The 25627-nt window shown below is 39.9% G+C and overlaps 1 protein-coding gene across 1 annotated transcript in view; it reads right to left on the bottom strand.

Moving 5' to 3' along the window:
- Positions 1 to 16365, bottom strand: part of lrrc4ca (leucine rich repeat containing 4C, genome duplicate a) — a 53713-nt gene extending 37348 nt beyond the window's left edge. Inside the window, exon 1 of the mRNA XM_034084314.1 lies at positions 14984 to 16365. The gene's annotated coding sequence lies outside the window, so the exon portion shown is untranslated. The remainder of the gene's footprint in view (positions 1 to 14983) is intronic.
- Positions 16366 to 25627: the final 9262 nt, after the last annotated feature.

The raw sequence follows: 25627 nt of genomic DNA, 5'->3' as shown, positions 1-25627 counted from the left end.
AAACTGATTTAAATTAAATAGTGTATTTAATTCAAAATTACGCCATATCAACATTGATTTTAATTTCTAACAGTATGTATGTACATCACTATGTATGTAGTATGTACTGTGTAATGTAAACATGTAGAGTTGTAGAAAAGACATGGTGTACAGACAGTACAGTACACTCTGACTGTACAGTCACTACAGTGTAGTGTATACTGTATAGTAGGTGTGTAACAGTGTAATGCGTATAGTCTACTCTACACTCTACCTTTCAGCAACGTTTTAGGGATTGAGGCTCAGTCAGCTCAGGGACTGTTTGGTTACTTTACTTTGGTAAATGAAATACATGTTTGAACTTTGTAGTAGTTCACTGTAGTTGCTGTCATAAGTCATTTGTAGACTAAGTGGAAAAAAGTGTTTTTTTTACATTTGTACTTTTTAGAGAAATGTAGACACAAGTTGGAAGGGAGCACAATAAACCTGACGAGTTTGAATTTGAGTTGATTATGAGTTAATTTTCAATTGATAATTAGCTCACAATAAGTTCACTTTAGTTACTCACGCAACTTGACACAAGCCATGGGTTCAGGTCCGGACTTATAAGTCCGGACCTGAACCTGAACCTCTGGACTTGAGTCCGGACCTGAACCTGAATGTGAGTCCAGGTACGCAGCACTACACACACACACACACACACACACACACACACACACACACACACACACACACACACACACACACACACACACACACACACACACACACACACACACACACACACACACACACAAATGCAGAAACAGAACCACATGCAGGATGGGGGATTGGAGAGTGAAGGGACCAGTTTGGTGGCGCCAAAGTCCAAGTCCCTACAGACTGAACCACTATCTGCGGCCCCAGCATAGAGAAATGTAATGTCAGTGTATGTACTATATGTGTGTGTGGGGGTGTTTTGTTTATCTCTCTATTGAGGAGGCAGTCCTTTGAGGGACTCAAAGCAAATACTATTGTAAACCCGAAGCTACTGAGGGACGGCGAGAGCCAAAGCCATCCATCAGAGCTGGACATATCCCCCATCTGCAAACAAATAAATTAGAGGACTCGTGTCCAACCGGGCCCACGCCACAGCAGAGCAAAATAACGTGCAAGATGTGAAGGGATGCCATATAATAAACTTGAGATTAGAAAAAAAACCTCTTGAGGTGCCAAAGCCAAAAGGACAGACATGAATAAAGAATAAATGAATAACAAGGTCAAGTGAATTGGTTCTGAGAGAATATGAGAAGGCCCAGACAGCACCTCAAATATATTCACTTCTTCTGATACGTATTGCGCTAAAGATGGCTGTAAGAAAACTAAAATGGGAGGCGTGTGGTGCAGTGGATAGATCCTTGGTGTTGGGATCAGGGGAGCCCAGGTTCAAACCCCACTGCAGTCAGCATGTCGTTGTGTCCCTGGGCAAGACACTTCACCCCAAATTGTTCCTGTGGGGATTGTCCACAGTATTGAGTATGTAAGTCGCTTTGGATTAAAGTGTCTAACAAGTAACATGTAATGAAAGATCTCTGGATCTCCTTTAAGGGGTTTGTTATCACTGCATGTGGGAGCACAATAACCCCACTGCACACAGCTGTGTGTCACTTTTTGCAGCTCTGTGGTGCTGTCGTCCTCTAGGAATGATTAACCCAGAATAGCTTAATATAGAAAGAGAGCAATAAATAGATGGGAGAGGAGGATGATAGGTAAAGAAAGAGAGAGAGGGGAGGGCATAGAGGACATTATAGTATTCCATGGAGAGTCTTCTCTTTACCTCTGCACATCAAACCATGTTCACCACCGTTTAGCAATCTGTCTGCTAATTAATCATGCACTGTAATCAGTCAGAGTCACTGAAATACTCTGCGTGTGTTCGTGAGGCTTGGGGTACATCTTCTGTGCGGGGGAACGGGTACATACTGAGAATAATAGAGACACACAGCATGCCGTTTGCTGCTGCAGTGTTCCCGTTTGTGCCGACAATGTTAATGCAATCAGGCGTTGACATTTAGGGTATGCACCTAGGTTTCTATATTGCTCTGGAAAATGCAGTACAGTTTACTTTACGTATTCTTGAAAGCCTAAGAAATGAAAAGTGTGTCTCCTGATTGCGGCAAAGTATGTCATCTAATAGGTGAGAATGGGTGCAGTATCTCCAGAGTGGTGATATCACAGTGATTGGATATGTATTGACTGCATTTCCACCAGGGCGGGCGGGCGGGCGGGCAATCATGCCTGCAACTATTCTGGTTAATTGTGACATGGTGGCAGTGGCAGGAGGGGTGGGCTGGGTTAGCATCCGAGACAGAACACCAGCCAAGCCTGCTAGCTCACATACAGCCATCAGCGCTAATCTCCCGCTACATGCTAACAATAGCGCTGATGTGGTTGCTTTCTGGAGAAGCTTTGCTCCCCCCGAGCCTGCCTTGTTTGTGCAATGCCCCAGCAGCCAGCCGTCTTTAGCTTTCCCATTACTGAGGGAACAGTGGAGCTAAAATCAGCCGGTGTATTATTTGTCACACCTCAGGAATGGCTGACTGATTGAAGGCACACAGGTTACCGGATTCTGCCCCACATGAGCTGGCAAATGTGGATACACATTTCTCTGAACCAATTACTTTGCATAAAGTACATTGGGATTAGTGACAGAACTAAATGTGTTAAGCAAGATAATGGAGATGGGAGAGGAAGATAGAGGACTTGTGTTTAACCTACTGGACAGAATAAGAATGTTTGGAAAGAGAGATGGAGAACTACATTACAAAATAAGAGAAACACCCTTTAAACATGTAAAGTCAGCAGACAATGTTAGTAATGCTGGTGCAAGTGTAAACAGATGCAGTTTAAAAAGATTTCCACAGGAAGACGGTTTTGCGTACTTGCAATACAATTAAAGTATACATACTAGTTCCACATATTCATTCGCAGTACAGCAGTGTTTTACTATATGTGACTGAAAAGCTCCAGCATAAGATGAAGCCACATTTCTGAATGATACCTTACCTGAAAATGACTACTCAGGAATATATGGGATAATTGTTTTCAGTTTGTATCAACTTTCCCCATAAACATATCGGATTTCCTAGATTGTTCTGTTCCCTATGTTTAAACATGTTAATACAAGAAGATATAGTCACCACATTTCACAGTAAGCAGGGCCATTTCATAATCTACTTTGTTAGTCTGCATCCATATCCATAGTTTCCTATTACTCTCAATAAAATAACAAATGCACATTTAAATTATCTTTAAATTGTTAGTGATGTTATAATTGATTTGCTTTTTACTCTTTAATGTTTTTCCAATTAACAGCCTCATTTATGTTAAGCATTGTGATTATACACGTCTTATTTGTACTCTACTGTACTGTGTATATGCTCTAGCTAAGATATGATCCGTCTCTTTCTCAGTCTTCCACCCTGTATTTACCTTTCTATTTGTAAGCACATGTTGTCTGGCACATCAGAAGGTCTTTAAATTGTGCAACAGCCCATGGCATTGAGCTTAAAATATGGAAAATTACATTGGACCTCAGCTGCACTGAAAAGGGGAGGGCAACCCCCACGGTAACCCCACACGGTATGTCAAAGTTTAATCCTTCATTTTAACACACTCCCTCAAGCTTTCCTTATTTGTCCTCTGTACTTTCTCTTCCTGCACCTTCAGGATATTCAAAGGAACTGTGGGTAATATCTGAGATATAGTGGCTTCAACATATTTCCTTCTAACATTCTAGAAACTGCAACCGGACTGTCATTCAAAATGCTATTTTCCTGGAAGCAGGAGCATCATTATGCACAACGTTTCTTTGATTGAGTCGTGAGAAAGAGAGAAGGTTTCACTAAACTGCTAAGCTGAATGACAGCCAAAGACACAGTTAGAGAACTGGGACTGCAATGTGACACACAACGGCAGGTTAGTAGGAATCTGGCAAGAGGACTTAAACTTGTTGTCAGAGTTCATGAGTGGGTCCGACACCTAAAGCCACAGGAACCACAATCCATACACAGGCCTTTTAAGGCACACACCACTCTTCTTGGCCAGTTACCCATTTTCAAGGTGAGAAAGGCCTTAAATTGGTGAGACATTTCACAATCAAATAAATGGAAAAGGATGATATGGCCAATTCGTTTATTTGCTTTTTGCAGTTGCAAGTTTTACTCAAACTCAGTGCCAAAATGCAATGTGCTGACAAGGTTCCTCAAAGGTAAATCGTTATTCTTAATACAGAAAGGAATCCAAGCAGTTTTTTGTATTTATTTAACTCCGTTTGATGAATTTTAAGGTGCTTTGGAAGTTATTTACAACTAAAATAATATACACATCACACAGTTTACAACTCTGCTTCAAAGATTGCACCAAGTCAGCCTGAATTATGTCATTCTCAACAACTGGCTGTTGGGTTGGTGCTTGATAAACATGTGTTTCCTTTTTAATGTATGTCAGTATTGTTCTTCTCTGCCAAGGTGACACTTGCCAAAATATAATGACATTTAAAAATGTAACATAGCAAAAATAAAACAAATCCTGTTGTATAAAAGATGGAATGGTTTGCGAATGAAAATTGTCATTCCACTTCAAAGATTCACGCTGAACTTTCTCATTAAAGCATATAAGACAATACAGTTCTTGTTAGCAGGTTCCAGCATTGCTCCATCAATTAGTTTGGATTAGGGTCTACTTCACAGACGCTGTAATCACGATGCAGTCGATGCTTTGATGTTTGAACAAATGAGTACAACAATTGTGGAACTGTCTTATGAGGATTTGTTCCCCTATTTCACACCAGAGAACACTAGATCTTCTCTAAGTCAGTGAATGTCTTTTCCTTCACATTGATGAAATCCTTCATAAATGAGACAATGGAGGATCCTAGCTTCTAGGGAGGACATACAACCCGTACTCTACTCTTTCCCAGTTTGCCCTACCATCTATTTAAGTCTATTTGCATTTTTGACATTTATGGGTGTGCATCTTACACATGCAGTAAAATATATGACTTTTACAGCTTATCTACTGATTGATAGCTGCCATTCTTAACTGGGTATAATGATTGCCTCGTCCCACCACAAAAGTTACTGTGCTGGATCTGATGTTGTGCCAGAATCTCCACAGAGTCACTTTCATTCTTCATTAAAAACTAATTTGTCTTTGGAAGACACAAGCCAGCCAACACCCTTAGTCTTTGTATGCATCATTTGACTCTGCTGCGAGGAAAGACCATTTTCCAAGCTCAAATGAAACAAAAATAAGAATTAAAATAAGGTAATATTCCCATTGAAAGTCAAGAGCAGGGCGAAGTTTGTGGCTGATTGCCCCTAATACACACAGCGATAAAGAAATGGTGAGGCAGCGCTAATACTTCCCATAATCAGGATGTGTTTGTCCTCCAAAAGACCTTGTCCTTTTCTTATCAGTCAACCTGTCAGGTCCATTGTGATCTTGTCCTGACTACAATAGGAAGAACTTGTTTCTGTTCTGTCTCCACACTGAAGTGGTTTAGCCTGCTTAGCCATAAGGGACACCTCACATTCATATGACCTCTTTACCATCAAACTCCATATTCCAAATCCAGCATAGAAAAATAAGTAGCACGGCAGAAATGTGCCTTAGTGCAGAGACATATGCAATATGATGCCCAGGACATGATAGTATACAATAAATAACCACCTAGAAGAGAAGCTAATATAAACAGAATGAGTCCGACTCTTTTATGCTCGGATTAGTGTCATGCTAATGCAGAGCACACTGGTGGAAGGAGGAAGAGGAAGAGGAAGGATTGCGTGCCAATGACTGTAGGGGTCCCACCTGTTTCATCATGCACAGAAGAACCTTTTAACCTGTCCACACTGTCCTTAAAAAACACATGTCTCCCAAAGGGCTTTGTCATCCTCTCTGAAAACAGCTCATTCTGGATAAAGCGGATGATTTCACATCGACCACCTGGTTTCGAGTCTGTTTTCCAACATTACGATATACAGCATTTCAGATGCAGATTTAAAACAACACAAACCTTTTCATGTCAATGGCATTGGGAACAAGAGGGACCTACATCACAGAAATGATTCTGCAAGCACTGTAAATGCTTTTCAGGAGCACAAAAGGATAAATTGAAGATGAGCTGTACACAATGATCAACCTATTTCCCTTTACCCATGTGCACATCCACATTAACATAAAAACGCTATCTTTCTCACACATACACACACGTATAAACCTCCACACTATGCATTCCAACAGAGAAAAAGCTATCTTTACAACTCATGAATATTACAATGAGCTGGATCTGGGTCATTAATATGACACAGTAGTTACACTGGAGCCCAATTAGCAGTTAACATAGAGCCTGGAATGTTCCCCTGTTACTGCACATAATCACTATATCACAGCAACAGTCTTCAGATCAGCGAAGGATCAAACCACACCATTACGTACAGGAAATATCAAGGACTTTTCTACAGAGAGTTTGACTAAATGTGGAGGTATTGGTTGCTTGAGATTATTCTCTCCAAATCCAAAAAAGTGTACCTGGAGTGTCGTGCTATCTGGATAGTGACAGAGAATATCATGTAAACGCAACGTCTCAGGCTCAATACCTAGTGTGCGACCATTGTTTCATGTCATAGCCCACTCTCTTTTATTTCTAGTCTGCCGCTATACTTTTCAACAGTCCAAAAATGGAAAATAGGGTAATGCAAAACTCCAGCCACAACTTAAAAATACATGACTTAAAAACGCAGGCTAAGATTCCAAACATTCAGCATGACATAAGCGAGAAAAACATAAGAGATGTAAAATACCTGAAATGTGATTTTTTTTTTTACTTTGTAATTTAAGTCAGTTATGAGTTATTAGCAAAAACGACATTACATCATCCATATATGTTAAAGTACGAAATTAGTTCTTCCTTCAAGTTCACAGAGGTTCACAGAAATCCCACCAGATCCACTTAATAAGAACTGTTTTGTGGTTCAAACATTTGACACAAAGCACCTACAGTGCTTACATTTCCCTTGGAACATATCTGTCATTGGTTAAGCTATGTTAATGTATTCACTTTAACAAAATGAAATATGACAAGGCCTTGAATTGTGTGCGACCTTTTTTCTCTCCTCAGCGACAGACAGGCTGCAGCCAAATGCTGAGGAGTCTGGCACGGCTACAGGAGGCCAGCCATCAGGCTGCAGACACACACACACACACACTTTTTTTTAAATTATTTTTCATTATTAGCTACCCCACTGTTTTACACAACAGTAGTTGCTTTTTTGTAAAAATGTGTTCACTTTTCTTAATTATTATGTTTTTCATAATTGCCTTTATTGCTGCTTTATGTTGAGCTGAGTACATTTTAAAGACCAAGAAGCCGTGACATTCAAACTTTAAACATTCAAAACGTTATTGACAATGAAATGTATTTACTGTTTATCTTGGTTCTTGATAAGCTTCCTGTTTGGAAACAACTGCAAGATGTTCATTATATGAGGGGGCATTTGTTTAGGATTAATTATTGTAGTTTATAAGGGAGATTACCCATTAACAGGGCATGCATGAGCCCCCTTAATTTATCCAAGCCTTTCTGCAGCTAGTGTTTCAGAACCGAAAGCTTTTATTTCCCTCTCACACATGCAGTGGAGGAGCAGACTGACAGCCCCTGTCACAAGGCCTTGACCTAGCAGTGAAACAGACTGGTACCTCAGCAGACTCCATAGAGACAACTTGGATTAAATCAAGTGTAAGTCTATCCTTGTCAGATCAAAACTATCATAGTAGGGCAGGCTTGCCAACATGCAGGTGTCAGAATGATTGACACATTAAGGTCAGAGACTACCAGGGGGAGTGTGTGAGTCAATAGAGTCTGGCTGCAGACCGCAGCAAGGAGGCGGATCGTATAGAGGCGGATCCTAAAGGGCGGATCCTATAGGGGCGGATCCTATAGGGGCGTTTCCTATAGTGAACGACGGGAGCCTGCTCTCGCCCGCGAACGAGCCGTTTTTTGTTTTGTTTTTGCGGAGGGATCTAGATCGGCATGAAGGCACATTATGCAATGTGCAATGTGGACATTATCCCGCTTATTACACATAGCCACATTCTCAACAAAGTAACGACATGACTCCCAATAATAATTGAAATGCTTTTATGGATTTAGAAAAAGATTTTATTGATTTAAAAAATAGTTTTATGTATTGATTTAAATGGACATGCATCCGCTAAGAAAAGTAGTCCGTTGTTACTGTTTGAACTAACGTAACAACGGCAGGAACTGCTTCTATAGTGTTTTTGAGGAGCTTTTTAATTACAGATTTGAAAACATCGTTGCTTGCTTTAAAAGTAGCACAATTCATTATGTCAAACCTTGAAAGATATCCCTGCCCTAATGCCAAAAGTAACTGGCAACTGAATATGTGTCGCCGTAGCTATGATGTCTATGTCTGGACCGCTGCGTAAAAAGGAGGGTTTCTGCCCCGTTACTTCTCTTCTTACTTCTTTAAGAATAAAACACGGAGGACGGAGATCTCTTTTTGTCCCCCTCTTCTCCCCGCTGCAGCCTAGCAGCTGATCTCAAAGCACGCTCCGCTCTCCTGCAGGGAGAAAAACTATATTTATATACTTTATATAGGTTGATACAGTAGCCCCTTTTTTAAAATAGTTTTTATAGGTGTTGCTATCTGTTTTGTGTAGCGTGGTTCTACAAGCAAGTCAATGCATTCATTGGGTGGTATCAGAGAGTTACACGGGTCTGTAAATGCAATGAAAACAATTGGCCACAGCAAATAATTTATATTAAACATGTAATTTTTACTTTTGAATACTTTAGTACAAAGGATGTCTTGAATAATTTAAGTGATATATGTGTACACATATAAATCATTAGTCAAAACAGGGCTACATTTGATTTAATTAAAAGGTATAGTATGTGGTAAACTGAAGAGCCCTTTGGGAGCCGAAAGAGCCGGATCTTCTTGGTGAGCCGAGCCAAATGATCCGGCTCACCAAGAAGAGCCGGAATTCCCATCACTAGAACGAATGACTTCTTCTGCGAGGATTTATAAAAGCAGCTGGAATCCCTTAAGTTGCTATTGGATAAAAAAAGTTAGGAAACGCCCCTATAGGATCCGCCCCTATAGGATCCGCCTCCTTGCTGCGGTCTGCAGCCAGACCCATCGTAAAAAACACTTACAGCTTATACACACACAGATAAATATTATTTAGCAAATTGAGTCTTAATACTGTATATGTGAGTATCAGTGGTCAAGGACAAAGAAAATGATCAAAGGTACAATGTCTGTATAGTTCCACAGTCTGAGATATGTGTGACTGCTGGCAGGGGTGTGAACACGCTGCGGCTTTGACTGATGATCAGATTCCTGCTGAGATGCTGAGCTAAGCTACCAAGTGATTGCCAGCCTGATTGTGTTTATGAGTTAAAAAGCAGATCTGGGAGACAGACGGTAGAGCTCGACCCAGATGTCCAGATCACAGACACTCATTCTGCACCCGTGGGTCTGCAGAAGGCACCGGTTTAGGAGGGCACATGCATGAGCTTTCACACACACACAAACATTACAATATCAACAATGGACAGACAAAAACAGAGTTCATTTTGAGCTTTCAGTTTTCTTTTTTTTATTGTGTTCCAGAACAGACAACACTTTTGATTATCGGACATTTGATTTAAATAAATGGTTTAACCATCTATAAACATGTTCTGTCTCTTAATGTTTTAATTCAAGCTACACATATTGGATTTAATTTTAAAACAAGATACAACGACGAGAAGGTGATGGTGTTTTTGTGTCTTTTCTTAACAAATGAATGAGCATCAGCCTGTTTAATAGTCACAGCATGATGAGACTAATTTACTTGCTGGTGTTACTGCCGCCAAACTCAGGGTCAAACCCTGAGGAAGGCTGCTGAAGTGCATTGGCTTTTAAAATGGTTTGTAAAGTGTTATCAAAGGGCATCTATTTTTTTATTTCTCTCTTACGTATATTTTTGCTTGATTTTGATTCAAGCCAATTGCAACAGATGGAAGGATGCGGCTTATTTTTTTGCCGTACAGTAAACCATATTTCCAGGTTTTCTGTATTTTTATTATTTGACCCGAGGTAACTTCATCATAATATAACATATGTTCAACTACCCCTGCAGATAAAACAAGCACATTGTTATGGACAAAGCACCATATTAGAGAAAAGCTTCCTCTCCGCCGGGAAAAGCCCACCAGCTCTATCAGGTCAAGTATCCATTACGGCTACAGGGTATTTTCTTTTCATCTCAAACACAACACAACCCTTCAAGTTAAAAGGTAAACAGTACATTCTCTTGTGTGCACATGCTAACATCCTCTATGAAAGAGCTCTTTTCTCTGTTTTCAAAAACCCCTCTCAGACTGAAAAGGGAGTCATTTGGTTCACAGGAAAACCGCATTAATGAACCTAGGTCCTAGAACTTAGAATCACTATCATTTGAAGCAGACCAAAGAGACCAACAGGCTTTTGAAATAGTCTGCAGTTTGAAAATGCGGTTTCTTAATGTTTTTGTCACTGAAGGCCAGTGTCAATAGAATACATCTATTTTAGCTAGCAGCTCATAAGCTGCCAGGGGATGCGCTGGGCATAACTCTGTTGCTATGCGACCACTAAAAACCTGTTTGAAGGGCATCTCTCCAGTTCAAATGTTTTTAACTTTGGGTGTTTAAAGCACAGAGCGACGAGCATGCTCGGCTCACTCTAAAGTCAACAACAAAAGATTGGGAAGACAGCGCCTGGGAGTAAGGTCTCCTTTTCTAACCTGCCTTCAATTTTCTTTTTTATTGTCTTTTGATTTTTTTCTTAGGACTTAAATATCTTACCTCTTTAAGGCACACTCTGGAAAAATAAAGGAATTCAGTGAGCAGCCTTTCCAAGCCCATTTAACCTTTGAATTTAGAAGCAGGAATAAATGTGGCGGCTGGGTCCGGTATCACTTTAAATAGTCACTGCCTCGTGTCCCGGAGGCAGGAAGAATGACTCCTCTGTGTTGCATATGTGCATGTTTCTGTTAATGTGTGTGTTTATATTTGTGTATGTTTGTTAGAGGGAGAGAATGCTGTTTTGAGTACAACTATAATGCAAGCAGTTATTAACAGAGCTCTCGCACCAGTCCTACGTCAGGGTGCTGTCACTTTCATTTAGTAACATGTGACTTTCCAGGAAGGTCAAGAAAGGAGGGACTGGCAGCAGAGAGGAAGGTGCGGATTTCTAAGTTGAAAAGACACCATCATAACAACTGGCTAGGTAGGTGATGTAAGGCAAGTGGTGAGTAGTGATGCACCCTGAATTCAGGTCAGTGCTTTGAGCTGAATTTTACGAAAGGAAGCGAAGAAACAGGGAAATAGTGATGGAGTGGAAGAATTCCTTTTAAGCCCCGAGTCACAGCAGCAGCAAAAAAATGATCAAGCTGTATCATTTCAAAAATAGACAAGAACACCCCACAATGTTACCACACTGAACACCCTTATCTATATATCCCATTTAATCCACTTCTGTTTCCACTGTAGGAGTTGTAGTAGAGAGAAAGAGATGGCAACAAAAAAGAAAGAAGCAATGCTCCCTGGCCCCTAGAATGACAGAATGGCACTTTTATGATGTCTCCCAGATTATTCCCTGAGATGGATGGGTTGAGCTGGAACACCAATTGATTAATCCATCGACTGGCGGAATGTGCAGCGGCCGACCCCCTGCTCAGCTGTTCTTTCCCCGGACTGAACATTCAACCAGACATGCTGGAGAGGATGACTAATGAGTGGGACTACAGCACATACCGTTCACGTCTGTCTGTGTATGCGTGCTGTGCCCAAGATGCTTGCTTGTGTCTGCTCGATAGGGTAGATTATATTATACAAGCATGAACAATATACGATCTCCGGTTCAGATGATTGTTCACATTGGTGTAGCAAGATGAGAACAACTCCCTTTTTTCTGCTATAAAGATTACACAGGGATGCTATAGTGACAGAGAGCGTGCAGTGACAAAGCAGTGACACATTGCTACTTTTTTTTAACAGCAAATCTATCTGAGCACAACACTGTCTTCAAAGCACTGCATTCATCATTTAACAGCAGTGCACTTTAAAAGAAACTGAGGTGTTTCTTTTATCACATTCACAACATCTGCCTGGGATGCAGACTTGCAGCAACGTGTCAGTGACCATCACATTAGAGCTTACTCATTCACCTGCTTATGACAGCATCTTCCAAACGCCAATCCCTGTAAGGTGACTATCTTTCTGCCTACCTTTGAAAGTATGCAGAATGATCACCATGTGCATGGCCTTGAGTGTAAAAGAAGCAATCATCACCGGTGATGCACTTTTTAAAATCTTCAATCAAAATCACTACTGCTTTCTGCTCTAACCTCAAAATCATTACAAATGTTCTCCACTGAGGGCTTATGAAACATTGTGTAAATAGATAATATTAGGAAACATTTAATACTTTCTTTGTGAACTTTATAAGAGTTCTATATTTGAAACCTTTGCCAAGGTTCTTTCTTTTTTTTACAATACAAATATGCTCTGCCAGCTATTGTGGAAAGAAAAATGCAACAAATGGAACTTTGTATTGTGTTCTGATAAAGAAACGTACAGAACTTCTTGTAATAAAGCCAACATATATTGTTTGGGCTCTGATTTTGCTGTATGTAAACCATTATGTGGATTATGCCCACTTCATTTTTATTTTCATACAGTAAAGGCCTCTTTCACCTCCAATATTAGGGCTTCCCGCTCCTTTTTGGCCCACCACTTCAGACTCCCCGCATCACACTGCCTGTCTCCAATACAATAGGCAAGAGAGTAGATAACGGATCATTGTACCAGTTCCCTTTCTCTTAGAATGAAACCCCCTGAGAGGTTTCATACCCAAAGAAGATGAAAAATGTAGGGGTAGCTCCATTATTGATACAAGTCCCCAGCAGTGAAGAAATTAATGCTAATGGTGTCCTAAGCTGGGCTTTAGAGAGATTAATCCGATTTGAGAAATGAACATTTTATTATATGGCACACAGTGCTGGCCCTGATCTGAACTGAGTCATCGGCTGAGGAAGGGACATATGACAAAGGCAGTGTGGAAGGGGAACACGGGTATACAGTCTGTCGCTTCACAAGATTCTGGCACCTCATTGCAGTCATGCCCTTTTCCAGCTGACAAGTTCATTAATTTTCTGACACAGCTGCTTGGAATGATTTTCAATAGATAAGACACACAACAATGGCTGGAGAAAATGGACATGAAACAGGTATCTATGGTAGCAACATTATCAGCTGAGGACTGGCTTTGTGTGAGCAACAGTCCCTCGGTCCCAGTGCAGAACCTGCTCTGAGGCTATTTCTCACTGTTTAGAAGGACTAATAGGGATACACTGGGGAAACAGCTGTTGTCACTCGAGCATAGTGAAATAAACAAACACAGCGTTTCCCAGTTAATCAGTTCACTTTAAAGTCATTTGCTCCTTATGTTTGCTTGATTGTTATATAGCCTATGACATCCCAAACCTACAGCCCACATCCATCTGCAAGATAACCTCCACTGGGATAAGAAGGTTTGTGAAGTGTTAAATGGGGAGGAGGAAAAGTCTTTCTACTTATTACTATGAATCATGCTGCACTAGTTGCCAACAAATAACTGCAATCTTGGTAATATGGGGGGGATTTATCATGCTAAAGCCTCTGACAGGGCAAAAACATAAAATGAGCAGTCTAATTTGTCTCCCCAAGGTGATGTCACTCCATCATGGGATTTTCTTTCAGAGGGTGAATAATGTATGACATGTTTCTCACTTTCACAGGTGAGAGATGCAATTCATTCTTTGTCTGAGGAGTGACAGTCACCTCTATTTATGCTGTTACGACCAACACTAGTTTATCAGTAACAAGGCAGACATATATATTTTTAAAGCTCACCGTCAATGATATGGAAAATGTAACATCAATTTAGTGGCTTGATTGTCCTAAAATACTCTTAATCCTTTGCTAATATGCAAGTGAGGGTAGGTGGATAGAAAGATAGATAGATTGATAAAAGACACTTGAAAACCTATCGAACGTTTCATAGGCATAAAGCCTACAATGTGTCATATGTTGCTTCGTTGCATAGGAATGGATTATATTCAGCTGCCAGTGGCTCAGATATTCGAGCCATTAACTACAACAACCATGTATTCTCCAACTGAGGAGAGGCAGAGTGAGGACGCTACATTTTAATTTCAGCACCATGCAAGAAGGACAGCTTTCTCACAGGCTTACACAGAGGAAGCAAACAAGCGTTCTCTGTGTAAACCATGCAAAGAAGAAGTAGAGGGGGAAAAGAGGACCAGTTTCAGGTTTTAAGCATTCGTGAGAGATTCCAGAGATGCAACCTTTGAATTTTAAATTCAAACACTAAATATTTTATAAACACCATTAATTATTTCTCAAAAGTCACTATAGCATAAAAATACCCGTGCTAAATATGGCATATTTCCAGATACTGAATGTAGGGTTATAGGGCATGAGGGATGGCTGGATTGTCATGTGCTCACTCAGGCTGTTACAATGTATAACATAAGAACCACGCGCATTAACTTAACTTTCTTTTACAAATATATCTCAGTTTGCTCTATTATGTAAAAAGCTCGATGTTCGCGCACTCCAAGGGCGCGCAATGAAACGCAAGCAGACCGACGCGAGCGCACACATCTTGTCCTTATCCTTCAAATCACGCATGATTAGAGATCTATTAGTTACTGGCCGCAATATCAATGAGGGTAAAGCCTTGGGAATTATGTGTCCTGATTTAGTTAATATTTAAATACATGAAAATAAGAACACTTATCACATTTTGTAAATCCAAAAAGAAGAAAAGGCTAAGGGAATAGTAATGTTATAGGGATGATTGAGGCAGTCCACCTTCATTTATTTACACCACAAACACTAACTTACTTGTTAACGAAGACGCCGATGTCTGCAGGATCCCTGCTTAGACGGAGAACGGTCCTTCTGCCGCTCCCTCCCCAAAAACTGCATCGAACAAAAACATCCGCAATTATCAGGCGATTTTGCAGAATCCGTGCTGATATTTTCTTGTCAGACACATTGTGTTCCTACTCTCAAAACGACGTGGCATGTAATCCACACATCGGTCAAGATGAACGTGCTCTCACAGTGATCATAATGCATCCGACATTTCCTCTTTCTTCTCAGGACGCACATAATAGGAAGACACCCACAAGTGCCATTTTTGAAACTACTCTCCCGATGCCCACTGTGGTCTCAGGTTTTCTTCAATTGATGAGTTAGGTAAATGTAACGTATTAATGTTTTTTCTTATTTTCTCTCAGATCTAAATGCAATGCTGAAGAAAGTAACCTATATTCAACATGTAGAGCAGGGAGAGCCTTGTGTGGTCAATTTCCAGGTAGATACATCGTGAAAAACCAGTCATTTGACTCGATGACAGACCATCATCCATCCATCCATGGACGGTCAGAGGGGGGGATGTTCTAACGTCCCGCTTACTGTCGTTTTCAAACGTAGGCTAACTTTTCTTCAAGTCCGTATTACTTCTTAGTCATCAGCCGTGCTGAATCTGATTAGATTTCACCTCACAACCCAGTGCGGATTTCAAGATTCTTATTTCTCTTTTCCCTGCTGGTTATGTCGATAAAATAAGTCCCGTTGTTTAGTTAGTTAATGAATATCATATGCATTGGATACACTATAAAGTTGTCGAGATGACATAATATATCTATTATCTCTTTAAGTTGCTCCGTTTTCCATTTTCGAGAGGATGAATGCGTAAATCTCGCATCGAAAAGAAGAATACAAATCCAGCAGGTGCCTAGTCCTCGAAGTGCCTTTTAAAACTCCATCAGAAATAAAGGCTTCAAGTGTGAAAATCCTTCGTTGTAAACCAAAGGTTGAATTCTTAAATGTTTTCCGCGCGAAGCTTTGATTCACCCTGTCTGGATGGGAGTTATAGTTCACCAAAGCCAGTCATCACTTCTGCGCCCCTCGTTCCATGTTTGCATTCGGCCACTCTAGCCTCGCCTTTTAATGGATGTGACACCCACGGGGATAAGAAATGACTCAGCGGGTTATTATCCACGGTGTGTTGCTCGTCCAAGCCCCCTCTTCCTGTCTGTCCACTGCAGTGTGTTTTAAGCTGCTTCAGATATGATCACAAATCACCCCGTTCCAATACTCGCACACAGGCATCGTCCATCGGGGCGCTTCACAGTACCTCAGTGCGTTCTGCATTTACGTACCCCAATAAAACGCACGGCGCAACAGTACGGACGGACGATGGATTGATACGTGTACGAGTGGGGCATCATGTAGGTTACCTCCCACTGACAAGCTGTTCTCTCCAAGTGAGACTGTTCGGCGCCGCCGTCAGCCGCGCGATTGTAGAGGTGAGGGCAGGAAATATTGTTGCACCTCTCTTTTAATCTTCATATCGCTCTGTTTGAACTTCGAGGGCTCCAGGTGTGCACAAATCTCACCCCAAGATTAACTCATTAATTTCTGACATTTGTCCTTCTTATTGGTCAGTTTTAAGAGGGGAAAACAAATGCAAATTATCGTTTGAGTGAGCACCCGTTTGTCTGTGCATGGAGGGAAAAGAGATTCCACCCATGTGTCTCCTGCAAATGGGACATGACTGCCACCTACCGACTGCCTTCGACTGATTTTCTGTATAATAGTGGCCTCAGGTTGATTGTGGCTCTCCCATGACAGACTGCGTTTTGTTGATGTAGGATTTCATATACTATATGTATTTTAAAATGCTGCAGGGTACAATAGGAGAAATAGGCCTACATAATATATTGAAGATAACACCAGTAACCAAAAAGCCACAAATGGAAAAAGTCTCACAACCTAGAAGATGGTGTGTTATAATCTTGCTCAGTCTTCAGCACTGTCGACCCCATTTATGCTGGCTGTGTGTTATGAATTATGAAATACACGTTGCAGGTTTTTAGCACAGAGGCTAACACAGGAGATTTCAGGTCTTCAGAAAGATTATTGCTTGTGAAACGTTTATCTCAGGCAACCTGCTGTACTGCACTTATTCTGCTCGACTCAGTCATATTATACAACATGTTTAATGGAGTAAAAATAAATAAAATAGGGATGCATTTGCAGATGGGAGAGTGAGAACATGTCTAATCTAGGAAGAGGATGCATTCACAGATCATAGTAGATGTGAGAAAACATTTGAATGCCAGACCAGGGATCTGTCCATTGCCCTGTCAACAGCTGATCTAATTTCCGTGTGTGCTGAAGGCGTTGCATCATTCATCTGTCTTCATAACTGTCGACCTGCCAGTCTGTGCCTCTGCATTTGGTAGTAGAGAGCACCGCCCTCTTGCTTTCTAGTCAAGGGAGATATCATTAAATAAGTCATTTTTTCCACTCTATTCTTCTAGTCTCATATTTTCCTCTCATGAAGCCAAGCTAGCAATTGAAACCTATGTGCAAACCCTCTTTTCCCTTCAAGATAGTGGAGCAAGTCTTTGTTTAAAACTAGGGATGTCCCGATCACCTTTTTTTGCTCCCGATCCGATTCCGATCATTTGATTTTGACAATCTACCGATACCGATTTTTCCCGATCCGATCTTTATGCAATGCATTAAGAGAAAAAAAAGGTAACAGATAACGGCTGGTCATCCAACGCGATGAATTCAGCTATCTTGGCTGTTACTGTTCTGGGGCAGTTTCTCTTTCCTTTTAAAAGTCTCTGAAAGTGTCGGTTGTTTCAGTGCCGTTACCTGAGTGGCCGCTGTGTACTCGTCGTGTTGTTGTTGGTGTTTGTTTCTCAGGTGGCGTATTAGATTGGTCGTGTTGAACGTAGCTCTGTTCTTTCCACCATGCGGAACCTCCGCCTTGCAAACATTGCATCTGGCTGTTAGACTGCCTTCGCTTTCAATTTTATAATACTTCCAAACTCCTGACATTTTCTCTGTCCCGACTCCCGAGTCACCAGCTGAACGTAGCCTCTCGTTAGCTTGCTGCTGCTATTAGACACTGCGCCCACTCTGTTGCCAGCTTTGAGAGAAATAAGCAACCAGGTCTATGAAAACAAGCCCAAAGAAAGCAACACATACATGATGTTGTGTAATTTTAAACCAAAACTAAGTCCTCAGGATGACTTTAAGACGTGAACATGGTCATTTTTGTTTTGTAACATTAAATAAAATTATTACACAAAATTATTTAAAAACAAAAAAATCTCGATCCCCGATTTTTTTCTCCCGATTCCGATCTTTTGATCGCATCGGGACATCTCTATTTAAAACCCTTTGAATCTACAGCAATTTGATGTAATTCACATGTAACTACTGAGGTCACTTTTGAGTGCTCTCTCCCGTAATGCATGTCAGGTTGTTCAATTCAGCCTTGCCTAATGGTTTTGATATAAAGCTGTACTTTGCCATCAGAAATTGTGTATCTCTGGTCACCATTCATTACTCCTTTAGGCCTTATATGCTGAGTGGAAACCATCACTGGAGAAGATCACAACCTCCAGTGATGAAGCTTTTTAGACTTTGCTGGTGGAAACACTTGCTTCTTCAAAGTGAAGCTTTGGGACACATATTGTTGACGTACTCCATGACCATAACCATACGCACGTGTTAATTGTAAAATACATTATTCAACATCGTTTTAGCTGACATGACACATGAATTTACATTTTAACTGATGTGAGATCTATTCAAACATCACAATAATAAAGTTCAGTCTGTCCTTCGAGAACGTTAAGGAGATGTGCTGCTATCGTAAACAATGTGACCTTGTTCCTGGAAAGGGCAAGACACATACAAGACTCAAGGGGCCAGTTATTTCTGGAGTGGCAAGGACGAGTAAAAAGCCTTACTTGCTTAAATGCTTCTGTATAGATTATTGGTTATGCTTTCAGTATCCATGTAAAAATGAGCATTGCTTCACATTAATAATGTGAATTGCAGACGCAGAAGTGTTGAAGGCTTTAAAATGATCATGTTTTTTGAACACCATGCTCTTTAACGTCACTTAATGCAAACCAGCCCGAAAAAGCTGGTGTTTTGACAGAAGGGAGAAAAAAAAGCAATAAAGTGCCATTCAGATGAGGCTTAAGGCACACATATCTTTTCCTTTCCCTGAGAGTATTATGTTGTCAGGGCCTGAATAATACATGTGTTGGGATGCAATTAGATAATGTAATAATCATGTTGGGCATGCCATGTAAGTATCATCCAGTGATCAAAAGGAATATACATACCACACTTAAGTCAAGAGTACTTACCATCGCTGTTTGCTCTGCCAAGATTCAGTTTTAGCTGACAGATTAAAACATGAAACATTTAAACACAGCGTAGGTTTGTCCAAACATAACGTATTACAAATATAAGCACAAAGCTCCATGTAATGCAAGTGTTATCATAGCGATGAAAGTGATGCAATCTGGAACTTGATATGCATAGGATATTTCATCTCAGGTACTTGCTCTTTTTGTTAAAATAAAAAAATTGTGGTTTTCTGGTTTTTAGTATGTAATTCATATTTTGTTAAATACAAATAATGACAATACTCTCTCCTCTGTCTTACTGTATGTTCCTCCCAGACATAATTAAATCAGGAACTGAGTGAGAAAGGGGGTTCGGTGGCACCTGCCCCTTTTAAAGCAGGCTCTGAATACATTAATAATGCGTGTTATTTATTTTGAGATCACACATTCTTTATTCATGATGTTGTTTTTGAGTGTATGAGACATCCCTTCTAATATCCTTCCGGGCTCAGAGGCAATGCAATAATGCAGGCAGGTGTGTTGTGAGAGGTAAGATGGAGAAGTGAGTCTGTGGGCCGGAGAATGTGTCACACACCGCTCCTTTCCATTGTGCTCCATCAGTCTTAGTACTACCTCAGGTGGTGTGGCGTAGGAAGCTTGTCTCCGTCTACTCTTTGATATCCCTTCTTGCTTTTCCCTGTTTCGACTGTACTTGCCGTGCATCACATAATTCAACCACAGAATTGTCTGAGAGTCAATTCGAGAAATGCTACAAACACAACAGTGAGGACATCTCTGGGATTTAAAGCATCACATTACACAGACTTGATCATTAGGTACATCAATGTGTTTGGCATCCTATTAAATCTCCACTTTGATCCACACTAATCTGCAACTGTACTTCTGATCCAAGGCTTCCTTCGGCCCATGGGAGGTGGAGATTGATGATTTCTTAGTTTCCATGCTAGGCCACCTTTGGATCGGGTTCTCGGTTCAACCCTGTATGTGTAGTAAATTAAAATAATTCGAAGCATGCTTCACCCTAATCACACTCTTTAAGCCGCTTCAACTGCATAAAAAAAAATGGTGAAGGAGCGGGAATGACTGGCTTAGTTACTGGATGTTGGCTGCAGCTCAAAGCAGTATCAAGAGATGAGACAGCCCACACTCACTGAAGGATGAATCCGTTGATAATCATTATATAATCAGTATATTAGTTATCGTATCATGGAGCATAATCATCTGCCAGCGGTGTCCTTTAACATGTACACCCAAAGTAATATATGCAAAGCACACACGTTATCATCTTTTTACAAATGGATGCCCTGCTCAGTCTTACGCCTTGTTAAGCCCAGTTGAGCTTTTAAAAAAAGTGTTTTACATTTATGTATGTCTTCTTAATTATTTGTTTATATTTATTCAGTAAGAAACTGTGTTTATTTTTCTTAGTACTGTTTAATGATGCTTCACTCACACAAAGAGTAAGCAATGGTCAGATAATAAGGAAGAATTGAGGGAATACTTAGTCTCTCATCAGTTTGATCTACATCTTCCCTTGGGGCTGCACACAATAAGTCACTAAAGACCAAATAATTATTAATGAATGAGTGGTTTGTGCCACTAATCGACTCTTCCTGCTGGACAGTTATGTACTAATCATTACCAAATTACCCATTTATCTACCAGTCTGTTCGCCATTACTCATCATAATCTGCTTTATTGTCTTGTTATTAGAGACAGGGACTACTCACTAAGAATTAATAGATGATATGGTTGTTCCTTTCTCACACATTTTATTGTAACTGCTCACAACTGTATGCACTGTTTTCAAATGTTAACAGTATTTGTAATGGCTTCTGTATTTTTGCAAAACAAAGTGAACCATCTCAAATTGGCAATCCATCCGTTCAAGCATACTTCCAACGATGAAGATACACAAATGCAGAAAAAGCCCTCTCCAACTGTGCCAGTGTTGTTGAGTGGTATATCTAAAATGGCAATGTGCTTGGTTGAATACAACAGAAAGGATAGCAATTGCACTAAGTAATAAAATATATCAGCTTGTATGATGTCTCAGAATGAACACAGCAAAAGGTGTAAATACAACTGATAATACTTAGAAATATCCTAATTAAATACATATGAATAGATTATAAGATGCATAAATATCGGGAACATTTGTATATCTATACATATAAAAACAATTTTGAAGAGAGGTTTCTGAGTGAAGTTGTAAAGGAGTCAAGCTTTGTGATTTAATCAAATTTCAGCTAAGCAGATCTGCAAGTGAAAAGTAAATTGCAACATTCTCCTGTTTGAATGTAAAGGGAATTACAGTGTAGTAGTAGAGATATTTGTAATGGTAGTTTTGACAGTTTAATGTACAGTGCAGGCGATGTTGACCTATCTGCAGCGTTATTCCTCAAAAAGAGAAAAAGGAGACATAAAGCAAACAGACGGTGAAAATAAAGGTTTGATTCATAGTTTGGGAAGAGCCCCATTTCTCAAAGTAAGAACACATTTCAGTGGATGCTCTGTACTGGCCGATGAAATGTTGCAAGACATACTGCCATTGAAACTTTGCCACAGTCTGGCTGCATGTAAACTACAGCCTTATCAAATATGGTTTGATCGACTTTAAGCCGTTTGGTGGCTGAAACGTGTGGGCATTAGACAATTATGTATTCCTTTCAGGCTGTGTGCAACTTCTTTTGTGGGTCATGACTAAGTGCCAGTACCAACACATTTGTGATGCAAAAATTATGTAGGAAGTTGAAATATACTGTGTATAATTTGATGGAGGAAGGCGATGGGGAACAAAATAATATGGGTGCTACAGAGCATGATGAAATGTGGTTTGGTACAATTTAGGGGTCCATCCAGAATGAGTATCTTAAGGTTTGTTGCACCAGCAAGCTAGTTTTAGTAAACTTCACCAAACTTCATCTCTAGGAAAATGATTGCAACTTCTTAATTTATTCCCAGAAAATTGTGTACAAAACACTGTTTATACAGTATACGGTACGGATATATGTGAAGCTTACTTAATCGGACTGTTGTCAGTGTTTGGATTTCTGCATCACTGATCATTTTATGTAAGATGGGACACAAACCTGAAGATGAAATGTGTCAGAAACTACACATTTCTACTGTATATTGCATAGAACCGTCCTCCCATGCTATTTACTTTCAATGAAAAGCACTGCCAGATTATTATTCTGGAGCCAAAGCCACCCCACCCCTTTAGTTCAGGAATCAAGCCTCAATATATTAGTCATTAGCAGTTTCCTCAATAATTAATTTCATATTTTTTATCCCCCAATTCCAATGAATATTTTTAATATCCTCTTCTCGAAATGTAGAGTGCTCAATGCACATTCATATTTTTTTTGTAATCTGATGTTCAACTATCTATTTGTGCAAAAAATCACATCAAAATAGTTGCTGAAACGGATGACTGACAAAAGTGCCTTGAAAATATTAGATTTACAAATGATTGTCCCTCTCTTATGACAGAAATATATGTAGAATTAATTTAACCTCAGAAGTTTATTTTCTGCTGAAATGAGCCTCAAGGGCAAATGTCTACCTGATCATAATAGGCATCCACATAATGTAAATAGATGTTTTGAAAAAGATGAGTATATATTTTATGTGATGGTTTGATAAGGATCATGTACTGCAGAATAAGGAAGAGTCCCCACAAAGGGCCCATTATGAGCTGCAGCAGGCAACCACATACAGATTAGTATGTGTCTCTTCCTTCCTACTGACAGTTCAGAATCAGTAAGCTGTACATCTTTACAACACACATATTCCTGCTAGAATTGTCTATTAATGCACAACCATTTAAAAGCTTACTAAATTTGCGACTGAGGATATCTTGACTGACAATCAGAGGATAAAGCTTTAAGCATGACATACACCTTGTAATCCTGTATCATGGCAGATTTAGACTGGGTGTAACCTCAGTTTCAGCTTGTTTATCTCCTTGGCTTTGTCTCTGTTCATGCAAAACAAGCAGTGCTCTCTAGAAAATGGTGTACCTTTTCACATGTGAGGCAGGGAGCAGATTTGCAGCATCTGGATGTGACGGCCGATCCTCTCTGTCTCTAATCTTCCGTGTGGTTTTGTTTCTGCTCAGACACATAGGGGATCAAGTGGGCCATCCGTTCACATCCTGCCTGCCATGGGGCAGATAAACAGAGGGAAACATAGTAATTAGGCACATAATTAATAAGAAACACTGTACGGAGAGCACATTTCATTGGCTGTTTTCACATCTTGTTGCAACAATACACTGCTCACAATTGGTGGGATGGAGGTTGATTAGCTTTCAAAGTAAGTGTCTCTTCAGGCTGGTTTCACAAACACGGTAAAATGCGTGGGAACATGAGAGTTCATGAGGAGTTATGGATATAAAAGAATGTGTGATTGTGATACAGGCTTCACCTATTGAGTTACAAAAACACAGCTGACATTGTGTATGCTTAAATGGCATTAGGAGGGCAGCACTTTAACTCCCCATATAAAACATGGTTTATAACAGCCCATAATGTGGTTACATGAATATATTGCGTATAAATACTAAGCAGGGGGACTGAAAGCAAAGAAGGAACGACTGAAATTATAAATGCCAGAAACCTTTATCTTCTTGATGAAGCAATATGCAACTTTAAGGGGGGGAATGAGAGCTTTATTTGGCCACTGCAAGGTATCACCTTGAAAGGTCGGAAATAATTGAACACCATTAGATTCATTACCGATTACCTTAATCATCTTTCTCCTAGAAAGGTCATTTTAGAGTCTGGGTAACTACGGACAATAAGAATCAATGACTGGTAAATGATGACTTTCCTAAGAGCCGCTTGTGGTAATGTATAATGGGCAAGCTAACACTATTTTAAAGAGATTAGCAAGATGAAGAATATAATATGTAGCCAGACGTGACATGGGATGACAAACGTTGACCATTAACAACATTGGATGACTGGAAATTAATTCACCACCTCTGGTCTTGGCGTAGTTACTAAATGGTCACATCATGATTACGTTTTAACCTTTTTAACCATTCGAATAAATCTGACAAATCGGATGGTGGCTGCTAAGTAATTCCAGTCAATCTGCATCAGCAATACATTAGGAATTAGCACACAGATGGCTGTAGTTAAAAGCTTGTGTAATCAAACACTCGAAAAGTTCCAGTAGCTTTGGTAATTGTTTTTAGAAGATAGGAGTTTTTCTGATAATCATTGCACATGATATGTAACAAAATCTGATTCTGTACAGATACCCTATCCCTTTTTGATATTGACTCACTGGTACACACACACATGCACCCGCCCACACAAAAACACTCTAACAATATTATTAAATCTTCCTCACACATTAAAATAAAATGCAATCGCCCTGATCCGTTATTGTTGTGTCATCAAAACATTTTTCATCTCAGGCCAGACGGGTACAAGGAAAATATATTTTAGTGATATCCTTTCTAAAGTCCAATTTATTCAAAGTGTCCTGCAGTACACGTCCACACTTAATCAAAACACACATGAAATCCAGGATTTTAGATGAGTTCCCATTTCACCCTGAGTATACATTACTTCTGCAAATGGTCAATCAATATGATGAACTGAAGTCAATGCGGCCAGAAATGTGGTGGGCATTATGTAAAGTGTTCCCAATGAAATGCTTAGAGAAATTCAGCTCACAAGACAGATAGCTCTTGGCAAAACAACAAAAATGAAAAAAGACATGATCTCTGCCACTTGCAGTATAAATAAAACATATTTCTTTATTAAAATACTGTATTTTAGTGTGAATTAGGAAGCCAAAAAATATTTTCAAGTTGTAAGTGAAGACATATCAGCCAAAGTCAGAGTGCTTAGCAAAACTCTCGGTGACCTGTAACTCTCTATCAGTATTAATTGCAGACTAATGTTCTGCAGTTTATGAATCTAAGTTAACTTCTGATAAAATTTCACTTGTGTTTAAACCACAAAACTATTGATCTTCAGTGCTCAATAATTGTTCTTCAACAGTATCGGACAGAGTCCTAAAGGAAAGAAAAATGTAATCTACTATTAAGTAAATCGACTTAATTATCTCAAAGGGTCTGAATATCTCTAAGGTTGTGGTGACTGATGTTGCGCTCTCTGATCATTCCTGTGTGTTCTTTGAGAGCTCTATTTCTGTTCACAAAAATGTTCAAAAAGAGGTAACCACAAAGCGATATTTAACTGAAAATACTAGGGAAATGTTTACTCAGAATTTTTCTTCCACACCTGCCCCTGCTAACATCTCAGTAAATGAG

Source organism: Pseudochaenichthys georgianus, chromosome 6 (genome assembly GCF_902827115.2).
Source record: "Pseudochaenichthys georgianus chromosome 6, fPseGeo1.2, whole genome shotgun sequence".
Classification (NCBI taxonomy): domain Eukaryota; kingdom Metazoa; phylum Chordata; class Actinopteri; order Perciformes; family Channichthyidae; genus Pseudochaenichthys; species Pseudochaenichthys georgianus.
The sequence above is the reverse complement of the archived record's forward strand: the minus strand, read 5'-3'. Positions and strand labels throughout refer to the sequence as shown.